This window comes from Panthera leo, chromosome A1 (assembly GCF_018350215.1).
Source record: "Panthera leo isolate Ple1 chromosome A1, P.leo_Ple1_pat1.1, whole genome shotgun sequence".
NCBI classification, from domain to species: Eukaryota; Metazoa; Chordata; class Mammalia; order Carnivora; family Felidae; genus Panthera; species Panthera leo.
Genome location: NC_056679.1, coordinates 112503435 through 112516515, shown reverse-complemented (window position 1 = coordinate 112516515; position 13081 = coordinate 112503435). Strand labels below are relative to the sequence as shown.

The window sequence follows — 13081 nt, the reverse complement described above, 5'->3', positions numbered from 1 at the left end:
GGAAACAGTAAAAACATCATTCAGTGAGTTAAGATCAATATTCAAACAAATGCCAGGCAATGAACTGGATTAAAAGTGCCACTTCAGGACCTCTCATTCCATGAGCCAAGATCCCTAAAACCAGAACCACAGGGCTGACCTGTCCGAAATAGCAGGACACCATCCAGAGTGCTGCGTCCATGGGCACCCCTCTCTTCATGTCCTGGGAAACGGGGGTGGAGAACAATGAGGCTCCACAGCAGCCCAGGACGGGAGTCTTCACAGATACGACACGACAGTCACAGCCTGCAGATGGCACAGCCCATAGGCAGGCACGCCAGGGCACCGTTCTTTCTACGTTCTCCATGTCTCCGCTGCGTCAGAGAGCTATCCAGCGGGGCAGGAGAAGAAGGATTTCAGTTAACAGATACTCAGTAAATGCTACCTGATGGTCACTCGGAGCAAGACCGGGAAGTTGCACCACAATCTATGACTCAACTCCTGGAAAGGACTTTTGACAGACACCACCCCCAATGACGGGGGCAGCAATAAGCCTAAGCCCCCACGACCTCTCTTATGGAAAGTAATGGATTGAGATAGACTTCTCACTGTGGAGAAAGGCTGGAGGGGGAGAAGCAACAACAGGAAAATAACATCTGAGGAAAAAGCACTCAGGTTTGCAATTTAGAGGTTTTTAATGCAATACCAGACAAAAACCTACCTCCCAACCCTGCATTAGGGGTGCAGGAAGCAGAGCTGAGACCATAGAACCATGAACGAGTAACATGGAGGACAAGCATGGAAATAGAAGACAATGCAGAGAAGACAGGCAAAGTGATGGAAATAAAAAGGAAGAGGGGTGCCTGAGTGGCTCAGCTGGTTGAGCGTCCAACTCTTGATTTTGGCTCAGGTCATGATCTCAGAGTTTGAGAGTCTGAGCCCTGAGTAGGGCTCCAGGCAGACAGAATGGGGAGCCTGCTTGAGATTCTCTCTCTCCCTCTCTCTCTCTGCCCCTACTCACTTTGTGCTCTCTCTCAGGAAAGGAAGGAAGGAAAGGAAGGAAAGGAAAGGAAAGGAAAGGAAAGGAAAGGAAAGGAAAGGAAAGGAAGGAAAGGAAAGGAAAGGAAAGGAAAGGAAAGGAAAGGAAAAGAAAGAAAGAAAGAAAGAAAGAAAGAAAGAGAAAAGGAAAGGAGGAAAGAAGGAAGGGAAGAAAGGAAAGGAAAGGAAAGGAAAGAAGAGGAGAGGTTGTGTCCTCCTTGACTATCTCACCAAATTCAAGAATTATAGAACGTCTTAAGGAATAAACTTGTACAACCAGAACCAAAGCAATGATGAAAGAATTAAAGAACTTTATTTAGTATGCAATTTGAAGGGGCTCATTACATTCTAAGGAAAAATAAACTGAAAGAGGGCTGTGCAGAAAAGAGTTAATAAAGCAGACTGAAGCCGCTGCCCTTAGGAAGCCATGCTGGCTGGTATCTGGGAACTTGGCTGGTAACTAGTTCCCTACACTGACAGAAAACTTCGCCTAACTGGAAAGAGTGGCTCACAGTGCCTGAACTGTTTTTACAAATGCTGGGGTATATGCTGACACCTGCTTTCCTTCTGGGAGTCTGGAATTTTGGTCCACGCTAGCTGGAGGACCTATATGATCAGATGCCAATAAAAAAGTTGAGAATGGAGTCTCTAATGGGCTTCCCTGGGCAGACACATCACACATATGTTGTTCCGTTTTCCTTGCCAGGGGAAGAGTGAGCTCTCTGTGACCCCTAAGAGAAGGGAGAGAGGAAAAAGAAGCCTATATTCCGCCAGACTTGCTTGTGCCTTTGCCCTTATAAGCTAGCTGCATATTCCTATGACTTTGCTATAATATATCTTAGCCACAAGGATACTTCAGGCCGAGTTCTGGGAGTCATTTTGGTGAATTTCCAAACCTAGTGATGGATGGCCTTCAGGACCCATCACACAGGGGCTTCATTTAAAACACATTCTAGCAAAATATTTGAATATTAAGAATAATTTACTTTTACATTATAGGCATCAAGGAAGAAAAAACAACTTCTTATAAAGAACATAAAATATTGATTGGCCTTAGACTTCTTTTCCCACTCTCTGTGGAGCAGCCTTCAGAGGGTTCTGGAGGGAAAAAGTGGGGACCCAATCATTTTGCAGTCTTTGGAGCAAGGGCAATAGACATTCCTGGATGCGTAAGCATGCAAAACAGACTTAGGCTGGTGGCTGAGATCATGAACTCCAAGAATGTGAGAATGGGAAGTTGTGGATATGCACTTCTTCTTTTCTGGAGATCCCAAACTCAAAATCCAGTTGGGTTGCTTTGGTGGAGAGTTCTGCCACTTTACCTCATCTCTTCACTTATTTTCCTCAGCTGTTTTTCAGCTTGTGCAGTTTTGCTGAGGCTAAGAAATGTATTTTTTGGTGCTGTATCTCTCACGTCACATCTAGGAAGAATCTTCTGCCATGGTTGATGGCCACGGAAACTATCGGGTAGTATACGTCTATTCTTAATGATTGCTGAAGTTGATGGCCAGGAATAGGCCTCAATTTATGAGACTTACTATACTGAGGATTGTTGTGCTGGGGAGGAAACCGAGCCACATGGGCACTCCAGAGGAAAGAAGAAGGGGACCAGTGAGTGATGTCTGTCTTGGGGAATCCAATGGAACATGGCAGTAAATGTGTCATACATTTGTTATCTCTGATTACATACTCAAGATACTGCGATTTAAAAAAAATTAATAAACCGAAAAATCTTAATTTTGTCCATGAAAGAATAGTTGGTCTCACAGTGTAAGAAAAAAGAGCATTTACATTTCAAGAAGCTAGAGCAAAAGTTTTGGGGAAAAAAATTCTCCCATTAAATGACTTGGGTCATTTTGTGTGTGTGTGTGTGTGTGTGTGTGTGTGTGTGTGTGCGCGCGCGCGCACATGCGCGTGCACCTGCATGTTTTAACATATTTGGAAAGTTAATAAACGACTCAAATGCAATGATTATCTGTCATCAAACCCTTCTTAAAACAGTTTTTGATTTGGACCTCGGTTTCCTGGTTAACTATGCTTTCAAAAGCAATTATGTAGTAGATCTCAACTGTATAAAAGTAACCCGTATGACAAACTCATTGCAAACTGACCGAAGTGTTAATCAAAGTTACCTCTGGAGGGTGGACTTCCGAAGGATTTTTAATTTTCTTCTCATCTTTATCCTGGCTAATTCTCTGTGTTTCTGCTTGCCATGAGACCCATTCTCCACGTCTCTCGACCTCGGTCTGTGAACTTGGATCTGTAACCTCTATAGGACACAGTACCCAGGCTCTCTGCTCTGGCTTCTGGTTGGGTTTTGCCAATGAGCGTGTCTGGAATAGATTAAAGGAAGGAAAAAAAGAGAGGCCAAGGAAATGTAACATTGGAGTAACACTGGCATTCAGTGGTATTTCTCAACAGTATGGTGGATCACTCATGTACATATTTTACTGCTCCTTCCTGTCTTTTGGATACCTTTCCCCATGTATATAAGTAAATGAGGCCATCTATAAAGGTTTTGCAAGTTGGAATCTACCCCATACTTGTTGACCTATAAGATTTCTATTCCTTTCCATGGAGAAGAAATTGAGAAGGCATGGAGGCACCTGGATTGGGGACTTGAGGCTGGGATCAGGATGGCACTCCTTGCTTCTGAGCTCTGTGGCAGCATATAGATGATATCTTAACTCTGAACATGTAGAAACTGGGTGCAGTTCTATGTTAAAAAGTGCTTCAAGTCATAAAATGTTAGCTTTATAATGATTATGAAGAAAATTAAGCAACACTTTCTGATATTTAAAGAAAATACATATGAATTCCATTCATAAGGTAAGAAATGGTGATATCTTCCTTAGAAGTTTGACAAATCACACCAAAAAATAAACACATAAACATTTCTTTCTCCTGTAGTTGTGTGATAAGATAAAACAACATAACTGTGTCAGTCTACATCTCCGTTTCAGGATCGATGTGTTACTGGGTTGTGTTTTCCTGGGTAATTAGCTGGTATGGTTTCATTTCACTCTCTTCTATCACTGAGTCACCCACTCTGACATCTCAGTGCTTTAGTTCATGTTGTAGCAAGTTTAATTTTAAGCAACAGGATAAAATCCACATTCAACATGAATGTTTATGTCATATTGCTGAGGAGACAGAAGGAAGTTAAAAAAAAAAAAGTAAAGGAAGCAGGCACAAAGAAAAAGATCAATAAATCAGCTGCATAACATTTTCAAGCCTCTAACGAAAATGCAAAAACATCCTAAGGTAAACCGAATTGAATTTTATCTTAGGATAAAACTGACTAAAAGCAAGACAAACTGAGATACCTATCTGCAATCCAGAAAGCAGAGGATTAATATCCTTAATCTAATAAGTTTCTGCAAGTCAATCTAAAAATAAATCACACACACAGTAGAAAACTAGGTAAGGAGCATAAGCAGTAAATTTACAAAAGAATAAATTAAAATTGACAATGAATAAATAAGAAAGTTCATTGCTTGATCACTAAAAAAATAAGTTAAAAGTTTAAAAGTTAGATATAAATTTTTTAAAATGCTGGGGTGCCTGGGTGGCTCTTGGTTTTAGCTCAGGTTATGATCTCGTGGTTCATGAGTTTGAGCCCTGCGTTGGGCTCCATGCTGACAGCAGAGAGCCTGCCTAGGATTTCTCTCTCCCTCTTTCTCTGCCCCTTCCTGGCTTGCTTTTCTCTCCTCTCTCAAAAATTAATTAACTAATTAATTAATTAATTAAACAAACAAACATTAAAAAAATAATAAAATAAAAATGCTTGCCAGTTTGATAGAAGATTATAATACTGAATGTTGCAGGTATAATTTTTCTTAAAGGTGATTTGCCAGTCTTTCAAAACTCTTTCATGTGTGTGTGTGTCCATTCACACAGAATTCCACTACCATCAGATCACGGGAGGTGGGCTTAAAAAATCTGTACTGACTGATCATCTCAGGATCACAATGGCAAAATCTGTAACAATCCAAAACCAGGGAAGTGGCTACAAAGGTTAAGATAAGTCTGTGCAGTGGGATATAGGCAACTGTAAAACCCATGTGTAGAGGGCTATCAAAAGAATGAGAAATTAGTCCCAATTTGTTGTTCAGTGAAAAACTGGACACACATTAGTCTGTATCCCACACAGATGTGTATCGTGAGGCGGTTTGGAGCTGTGGAATCTGCAGAGCCCAGCCTGCTACTGAATCCTGGCCCCACCATCGCCTTGGGAAGTCCTGGGCAGATTTCCTGCCCCTTCTAAACTGCAACGCCTTCATTTGTAAAAATGGTGGTAATAAAAGTGTTGACGTAACAGGGCTGTACTATATGCAGCCTGAGAGCATCCAGGCAAAGTACTTAGAATGATGCCTAAATCAGAAGTGTATAATTAGGTCATTAATGTCTTTAAAAACAATGCTGAAAAACATTCACGGAAAATAGACTGGCAGAACACATACTGACCCTTGGTAGTGGGACTGTCACGAGTTTTCGCTTCTTTTTACTCTTCTGGGTTTTGTGCATCAAATGCAGATTACATTTATAATGTTAAAACACACATACAATAAATACCGCTTTTTCAAGAGGTTACCAGGAGTCTTGAGGAAACAGCTGAAAGCCATCTTTCTAGGAAGAAAAGAAAGAAGAAATGGTCAGATGAGGGGGAACCACCCCCACACTCTAGGAAAGCAGATCCCAGCCTCTGGGGCCACTCCCCAGCCTGCCAGGCAGCAGGCCCGGGGTCACCGCTGCGGCCGCTCTGGGGGCAGGCTGCACACTGGCCCATTGTGTTCCATGGCGGCACCGCGGTCAATGAGAAGCAGATGGCCCAGACGCCCTCGCACGCTGTGCTTCCCCTCCTCACACACCTCCGATGCGGGCCGGCTTTGAGCCCCCGGCAAGGCAATCTGCTTTTCATTTTATAGGCAGAGAAAAGCTGCAGAGGAAGGAGGGCGGGAGGCCATAGTTTTGAAAGTGTCAGGGGAGTTGATGTAACAATGATTCAATTCTCTCCTATTCTGAAAGGCAAGGCCGTGCAACCTCCCTGGGTGCCTGCCTTGGCTGAGCTGTAAACTCAAAGCCCATCTTGCACTGCCTCAGGCGGAAGCAAGTCGACCCCTGAACCCATGGTCTGGACCCCGCGGCTCTAGGCTTTTAGGACCAGCAAGGGAAGAATTCAAACTGGGGCTTCTTCAGTTTGCATTGTGTACAGGAGCTAGGAAGGAAGGTGGAGGGGCCGGTGGGTAGCAGGCCTTGCACCCTGCAGTGAAGGGAATCATTATAAGCACTGGCAACAAACAGGTAGCCATCCTGCACGTGGGGCTCTTCCTTCCCCTTGCCTTGAGGCACCATGCTTTCCTGGGTGGGGCATGGGCTCTGGAACCAGCTGTCCTGTCCAGGATTTCATCCCAGCTCTCTGCTTACTTGCTGCGTTATGTTAGGCCAGCTACCTAAACGCCATGAGCCTCGATTTCCTCATCAGACAGATGGGCATGAGACTTCTGTTACCACATAGGAAATATCATGCAGGAGATAATCCATAGCAGGTGTCTACAGAGTAATTGGCACACAATAAGTGTTTGTTAATGACTGGCTATCATTGTTATAATTGCCAGATTCTCGCTGTTTTATTTCCCTCCTCTTTACACCACAGCATAACTGACACCACGGCATGCTCTTGTGCCTTATTTCTTCCCATAGCAGCAACTATTTTCAGTCTTTCCTTGAGGCTGGTCCCTGCCTATGTGCCCCACATGGATCTCCACCTGCAGTCACCAATGATTTATGCTGTCTTTGGGAGGAGTCCGGATTGTTGTATATGATCACTGTGTGACAGTCCAATAAGGCCCTGTGTTTCCCCCCATCAGGCAGTTGTGTAGCAGGGACAACAGTCTTGAGAACCAGATGGAGGCTTGTACATAGTCCCAGTAGAGAGGCATCCCCTGAAGCCCTCAGATATGAGGGAGCAGGAGAAGAAAGCCCTTAGTGGAGGGTTGCAAAGGCAGGTCTACGAAGAAAAGGGGGAAACAGTCCTCAGAGGAAGGGAAGCAAACAAGGAGCATTGGACAAGACGTCAGAGAAGGGACAGACCTTCAAAATGCTCAGGAAAGAGAAACAGTTCAGTGGCAGAAAAGAGAGATCTAAGAGAGAGACATAGTCAACACGCAAGTCTGTAAACACAAGAATCATAAAGTCGTCAACATGATGGACAAATTACAGGTGCAGGAAAAGAAAAGAGCCAGGGTCTGTGTTGACTGCACGGTAATTGAGATTTTCAGAAAGTGGGGACAGGGAAACTGCATCAAGCACATCCAAATCAGGAGAGGGTGCACCTGCCTGGCTGCTTTCCCCAAATGTGCTAATTACACATATTTGTTCTCAAACAAAAATAGCTTATTTGTCATAATGGCCAAGGTCCCAGGGTGTGAGAAAGCATCTTCTCAGTGAGCAGGTGGGTAGTCCTGCTTGAATGACAGAAAGAAAATACAAGATGACATAGCAACACCATCACTTTTCATGAAGGTTTTTGGATTGGGTCCTACAGCTATATCTCACAGAAGAAAATGGATCAGGCTAAGGTGAGAAGTTCCATAGACAACAACCTAAATGTCCACCAATAGATGAATGGATAAGGAAAATGTGCTATAGTCAGATACAATGGAACATTATTCAGCCATAAAAAAACAGTGAAATCTTGCCATCTGCAACATGGATAAAACTTGAGGGCAATACACTAAGTGAAATAAGACAGAGAAAGGCAAATACTGTATGATTGCTCTTACACGTGGAATCTTAACAGAAACAAAAAACAAAACCAAGTTCATAGATACACAAAATAGACTCGTGGTTGCCAGAGACAGGGGGCCTACGGGGTAAACAAAATGGGTGAAGCACATTAAAAGCCATAAACTCCCGGGGCTCCTGAGTGGCTCACTCAGTTAAGCCTCTGACTTCAGCTCAGGTCATGATCTTGCAGTTCATGGGTTCAAGCCCCGTGTCAAGCTCTATGCTGACAGCTCAGAGCCTGGAACCTGCTTTGGATTCTGTCTCCCTCTCTTCTGCCCCTCCCCTGTTCATACTCTGTCTCTCTCTCAAAAATAAATAAACATTTAAAAAATCTATAAACTCCCAGTTATAAATGAAATAAGTCATGGGGATGTCATATACATCATGCCAACTACAGTTAATAATACCACACTGCATATTTGAAAGTTGCTAAGAGAATAGATCTTAAAATTTCTCATCACGAGAAAAAAATTGATAACCATGTATGGTGACACATGTGGTCATAAAATTATGCAAGTATTGAATCATTATGTTGTAATGAAACTAGTATTGTGGGTTAATTAGGCTTCAATTAAAAGAGAGAGAAGGTGGCAGCAAGATTAACAATGATACTGTCCTTTGTATCAGCCAGGGATAGGCTAGGTTATGCTGCAGTAACAAACAACCCCAAATCTCAGGATCTTTAAACCACAAAGGTTTATTTTTTGTTTATGCCACAGTCCAAGGTGGGTTGGCTGGGGCTTTGCTATCCTCACCTAGGGACCCAGGCTAAAGGAGCAGCCACTGTCTCAAATCTTATTAGTCACTGTGGCAGAGGAAAAAAGAGTGACACAAAACACACACACTGGCTCTGAAAACTGCCACTCAGAATTATAGATGTCGCACCTGCTCACATTCCATTGGCCAAAGTAAGCAGTCCTACCATGTTCTGCTCAGAAGGAGAGGAAAGGGTGTATGTGTGGACAGCCCTAACAACTACACCAACCACCCATTCCACAACGTACCCACCTGTTGTCACTTGGCTGTCCTCTCCCTCAGCACACACCCTTCTCAATGACAGTCAGCCATCTTTGCCCAGCAGGTCACCACAATCTTTCAGTCACATTTTGGAGGAGAGGATTGGTAACAGAGCTTCCACCTTGAGTCCATAATCATAAAGGAAGGGAAAACACAGAGCAGAACCTCTGAGAGGACCTAGCCGACAACTCCTCGCTTATAGGTGGAGGAAACGGGGAGTCAAAAGAGAAACCAAACCACGTGTGGTAGGCAGAATTCGAAGATGGCTCCCAGCCACCCACTCCTTGGTGTACATCCTGCCTGATCTCCTCCCCTTCAGCATGAGTGGGATCTATAAATATGATATCAGTCCAATGATTACATTACTTTACACGGCAAAAAAGGGGTTCTACAGATGTAATTAAGATCACTGGAGTCAACTGAAAGGGAGGTTATCCTGGGTGAAGCTGACTTAATCTGGAGTGCCCTTAAAAGAGACAAAGTGACAGCAGGCTCTCTCCTGTTGGTCTGGAAGAAAGCAAACAGCCATGTTGTGAATTACCTATGGAGGGGGCCACCTGGCTGGAATCTGAGGGCAGCCCCTAGATCAGCAAGGAAGTGGGGACCTCAACCCTACAAGTGCAGGACTCGAACTGTGTCAACACGCTGAATAAACTTGGAAGAGGATCCTGAGCTCCAAATGAGAACACAGCCTCAGCCAACACCTTGATTTTAGCCTGATGAGACCATGAGCTGAGAACTCTACTTAACCTATGTCCCAACTACTGACTCAGAAAACCGTGCAATTAAAACAAAACAAAACAAAACGTGTTGTTTCAGCCACTGATTTTGAAGTAATTGTTATGCACCAACAGAAAACTAATACACCATGACAGAGGTATGTTGTGCGACTTCCTGCCCCCATTGTGTCTCGGCTGCACTCTATGACCAGGCATGTTTTGCAGCTGGGGAGGCCACCCTTGAAGCTGGCAAGAAAATGAGCTCAAATGAACACCTACTGTTTGTTATCTCTATTCTTGCACTCTTTGCTCCATTCAAGCTAATCTGCCCACGAATGATGGGAATCTTTCAAAAATACAGCTTTTGCCCTTCCCTGCTCAAAACCTACAGCACCTCCATTCTTTTTGCTTGGGACATCAATTCTGAGCTTCTAATCCCAGTGTTCAAGGCCTTCCAGCCCTTTTCTCTCCCTCTCACTGAACACAACTTCTCTATTCCAGGTCTGATGGAATCCGCATGGCCCTTCCTGCCTGCCAGGATTGCTCCCTCCTGTGTTCCACTCCTGTCTACTCCCAGGAGCACTTCCCCTGCCCCTTGCTCCTTAGTCCCCATTCACTTGATGGAGCTTTAACATACCACCCCCTCAGATAAAATAACAGTGACTCCCTCCCACTGTACTCCCTCACTCTCTGACTGTTCTATCACACCTGGTACAACTGTTAAGCATCCCTGCAGTTGATTACAACCAATAATACACCTCCACGAATATCGCATCATTTAAACCTCTTCCTGCCAAGATTTCAAGCTCTCTAAGGGCAACAGCCATGGTTACTCCAGGTGCTACATCCAGAATCAGAAAAGGCATTTGTAGTCATAATACCCCCTACACTGGACACACAGGTAAAGAGATGAACCAACCATGCGATTTCCATACAATGGAATACTGCTCAGCTAAAGCAAGGATAAGTTACTAATAACATGCTATCATATGGATGAATCTCAAAGACATTATGCTGACCAGAAGACAGGAAAATAAACATACTGTATGATTTATGTGTATAAAAATCTAGAAAACGCAAAACTAATCTGTACTGACAGAAAGTAGATATGTAGCTGCCTGGGGCTAGGGGTCAGGGGGATGACTGCCAAGGGGCACAAAGAACCATGTGGGGTGATGGAAATGTTCTGTATTTTGATTGTGGTGCTGGCTACAGGGAAGTATACATTTATCAAAAGTCATCCAATTGTATTTTTAAAATGGATGCATTTTGGGGGGCGCCTGGGTGACTCAGTTGGTTGAGCCTCTGACTTCGGCTTTGGTCATGATCTCATGGTTTGTGAATTTGAGCCCCGCATCAGTCTCACTGCTGTCAGCGCAGAGCCTGCCTCGGATCCTCTGTCCTCCTCTCTCTCTGTCCCTCTCGTGCTCACGCTATCTCAAAAATCAATAAAACATTTAAAAGATAAATAAAATGGATGCATTTTATGATATGTAAGTCATGCCTCAAGACTGACTTAAAAAGAAAAAATCTTTGTATATTCGTAATCAACTAAGACTTTGTTGGCAACGTCATAGGCCATACCGTTCTGAAATGGAGATGTGCACGTGATTTGTAAAGGGTGAGCCCGGGAAAATGCCTGGGGACTCATGTTGGAGGCAGCCAGCCCCTAGAACGCTGATAACGCCGTCTCTCCCAGACAGATGAGCTCTTAGGCTGAGACCAAAATGTGGCTTATAAGGTGAACTAACCGACTTAAAACAGTGTCCGCTCAGCAACAAAAGCCCAGAAAAAGGAGAGAGAGGAAAACAGAGAGGGGCCAGGTGTTCTGAAAGAGAAGCCTGGATTTGGAGGTTCAAAGATGGTCTGGCCACCCCCAAGCTTACCCCATGCCATGCAACAGGTAAGCCATGCAGAGGTCTCACCATGGCTCAGAGGGAAGAGCTTTCAGGACATACCATGTTGCTCTGAATCCACACGTCCCGGCCACCAGCCTGATTACAGTCTGAACAGGGGGCATGGGGTTTCCCACCAATGAAAGGCATCCTCACCAGGATCAAGGGTCAGAGGGCCATTGCCCAGGTCCTGCTGCCTGGTGCGGCCTGTGGCTAGCCAGCCACTACCCCACTTCCCACTGTCACTCAGGATACTGCCCACGAGATGAGGTTCAGCAAAGGCATTGGCTGGAAAGCAAGGAGACGGCAGCAGGATTCTAGACATGGAGAGAACCAGGTAAAAAGAAAACATCCCCATCTTTGGAAGCAAAGAGCTCACACCTGAGCAACTAGCACCCCTAACTGTAAAGAGGCAGAAACCAAGTCCTGGGGTTAAAACAGAGAGCGCTTACACATGGGCTGGTGGCTTGTGAGAAGTGGAGAGTCTCAGGAGGTCGTGGGCACTGGGAAGAGGAAGAAGGCCGTGAGCTGAGCAGTGGTTAGTGGCAGCAGCGGAGACTAAAAGAGGAAGAGTGGGTGATGATGAGGAAAGACAAGTGCAAAGCGGCTTTAGGGTCTAGTAGGATCACGGGGCCTGTTTATACAAATGGCTATCAGATGGCCCCTCTACCTGACCAAACTCCAAATGCTCCTCTTCTCCCCCTGAACACGATCAACAGCACCACCTTGTATCAGGGCCCCCAACCCCACACTCATCGGCGTGGCCCTGACCCACTTAACCCAGCAGTCTGGACTCTGCCCACCCCTCCCTGGGGAGACTGCTAGAATCACCTCCGGCCACCCCACTTGCTGAATTGCGCCAATAGGTGCTTAGTCACAGACAAGAGAACCAACACATATTAAGTATTTCTTATCCTAGACATTTTAATTACAATTCTCATAACAACCCTGGGAGGAAGGAAGTCCTAGGTCCACTTTGCTGACGAAGAACCTGGGGCCCAGAGGGTTTGACTAATTTGCCCAAATCTAAACAGCTGGTGAGGGCCCCCTGCCATGATTCAAACCTCTTCCCTCTCCTCTCTCCTGATCTAAGGCAGGCGCAAACACAATTCCATTCAATGCATTTCCCTGATTGAAATCCTTCAGTGACTCCCCAATGCCTACAGCTGGTGTTTCTAAAAGTATTTTCCATGGTTATAGACTATTTTCTCCAAAACCCATTGACACAGAACACTAACCTATCACACAGATGGGAGCAGGTGTGAGGGGGTGAGGCCCGCATGCCCGGTCTGCTTTCCCAGTGACCTCTCCGCTCCAAGCCTCAATCTCCTGTCAGTCTGTTAAAGACGAAACTCTTTGATTGGACCCCTGGCCTCTTCCTGAACTTCCTATTTTAATGAATGGTCAGACCATCCATGCAGGAACCTGAGTGCCACTCTTCTTTCTGTCTTCTCATTCCCTCACCTTCCATACGTGATCAGAAAGCCCACTTGGTTGGCCTTCCACATCTCCCTTGAACTAGCCTCCTGCTCTTCATTCACAGCGCAAACACCCCATCACCCAAGCCCAAGCTATTACCGTCTCTCACCCGGAACAGTGGCACAGCCTCCCCACCCCTACCTGTGTACCCTGAGGGTGTAGTCT

At 45.0% G+C, this 13081-nt stretch overlaps 1 long non-coding RNA gene across 1 annotated transcript in view; it reads right to left on the bottom strand.

The window, feature by feature from the left end:
• The window catches only part of LOC122217982, a 34095-nt gene extending 21831 nt beyond the window's left edge, over positions 1–12264 (bottom strand). Inside the window, exons 1-4 of the long non-coding RNA XR_006201787.1 lie at positions 11890–12264; positions 5485–5646; positions 3150–3350; positions 140–366 (exon numbers count right to left, since the gene is read on the bottom strand). This is a non-coding gene — a long non-coding RNA (uncharacterized LOC122217982). The remainder of the gene's footprint in view (positions 1–139; positions 367–3149; positions 3351–5484; positions 5647–11889) is intronic.
• Between the last annotated feature and the right edge of the window lie 817 nt (positions 12265–13081).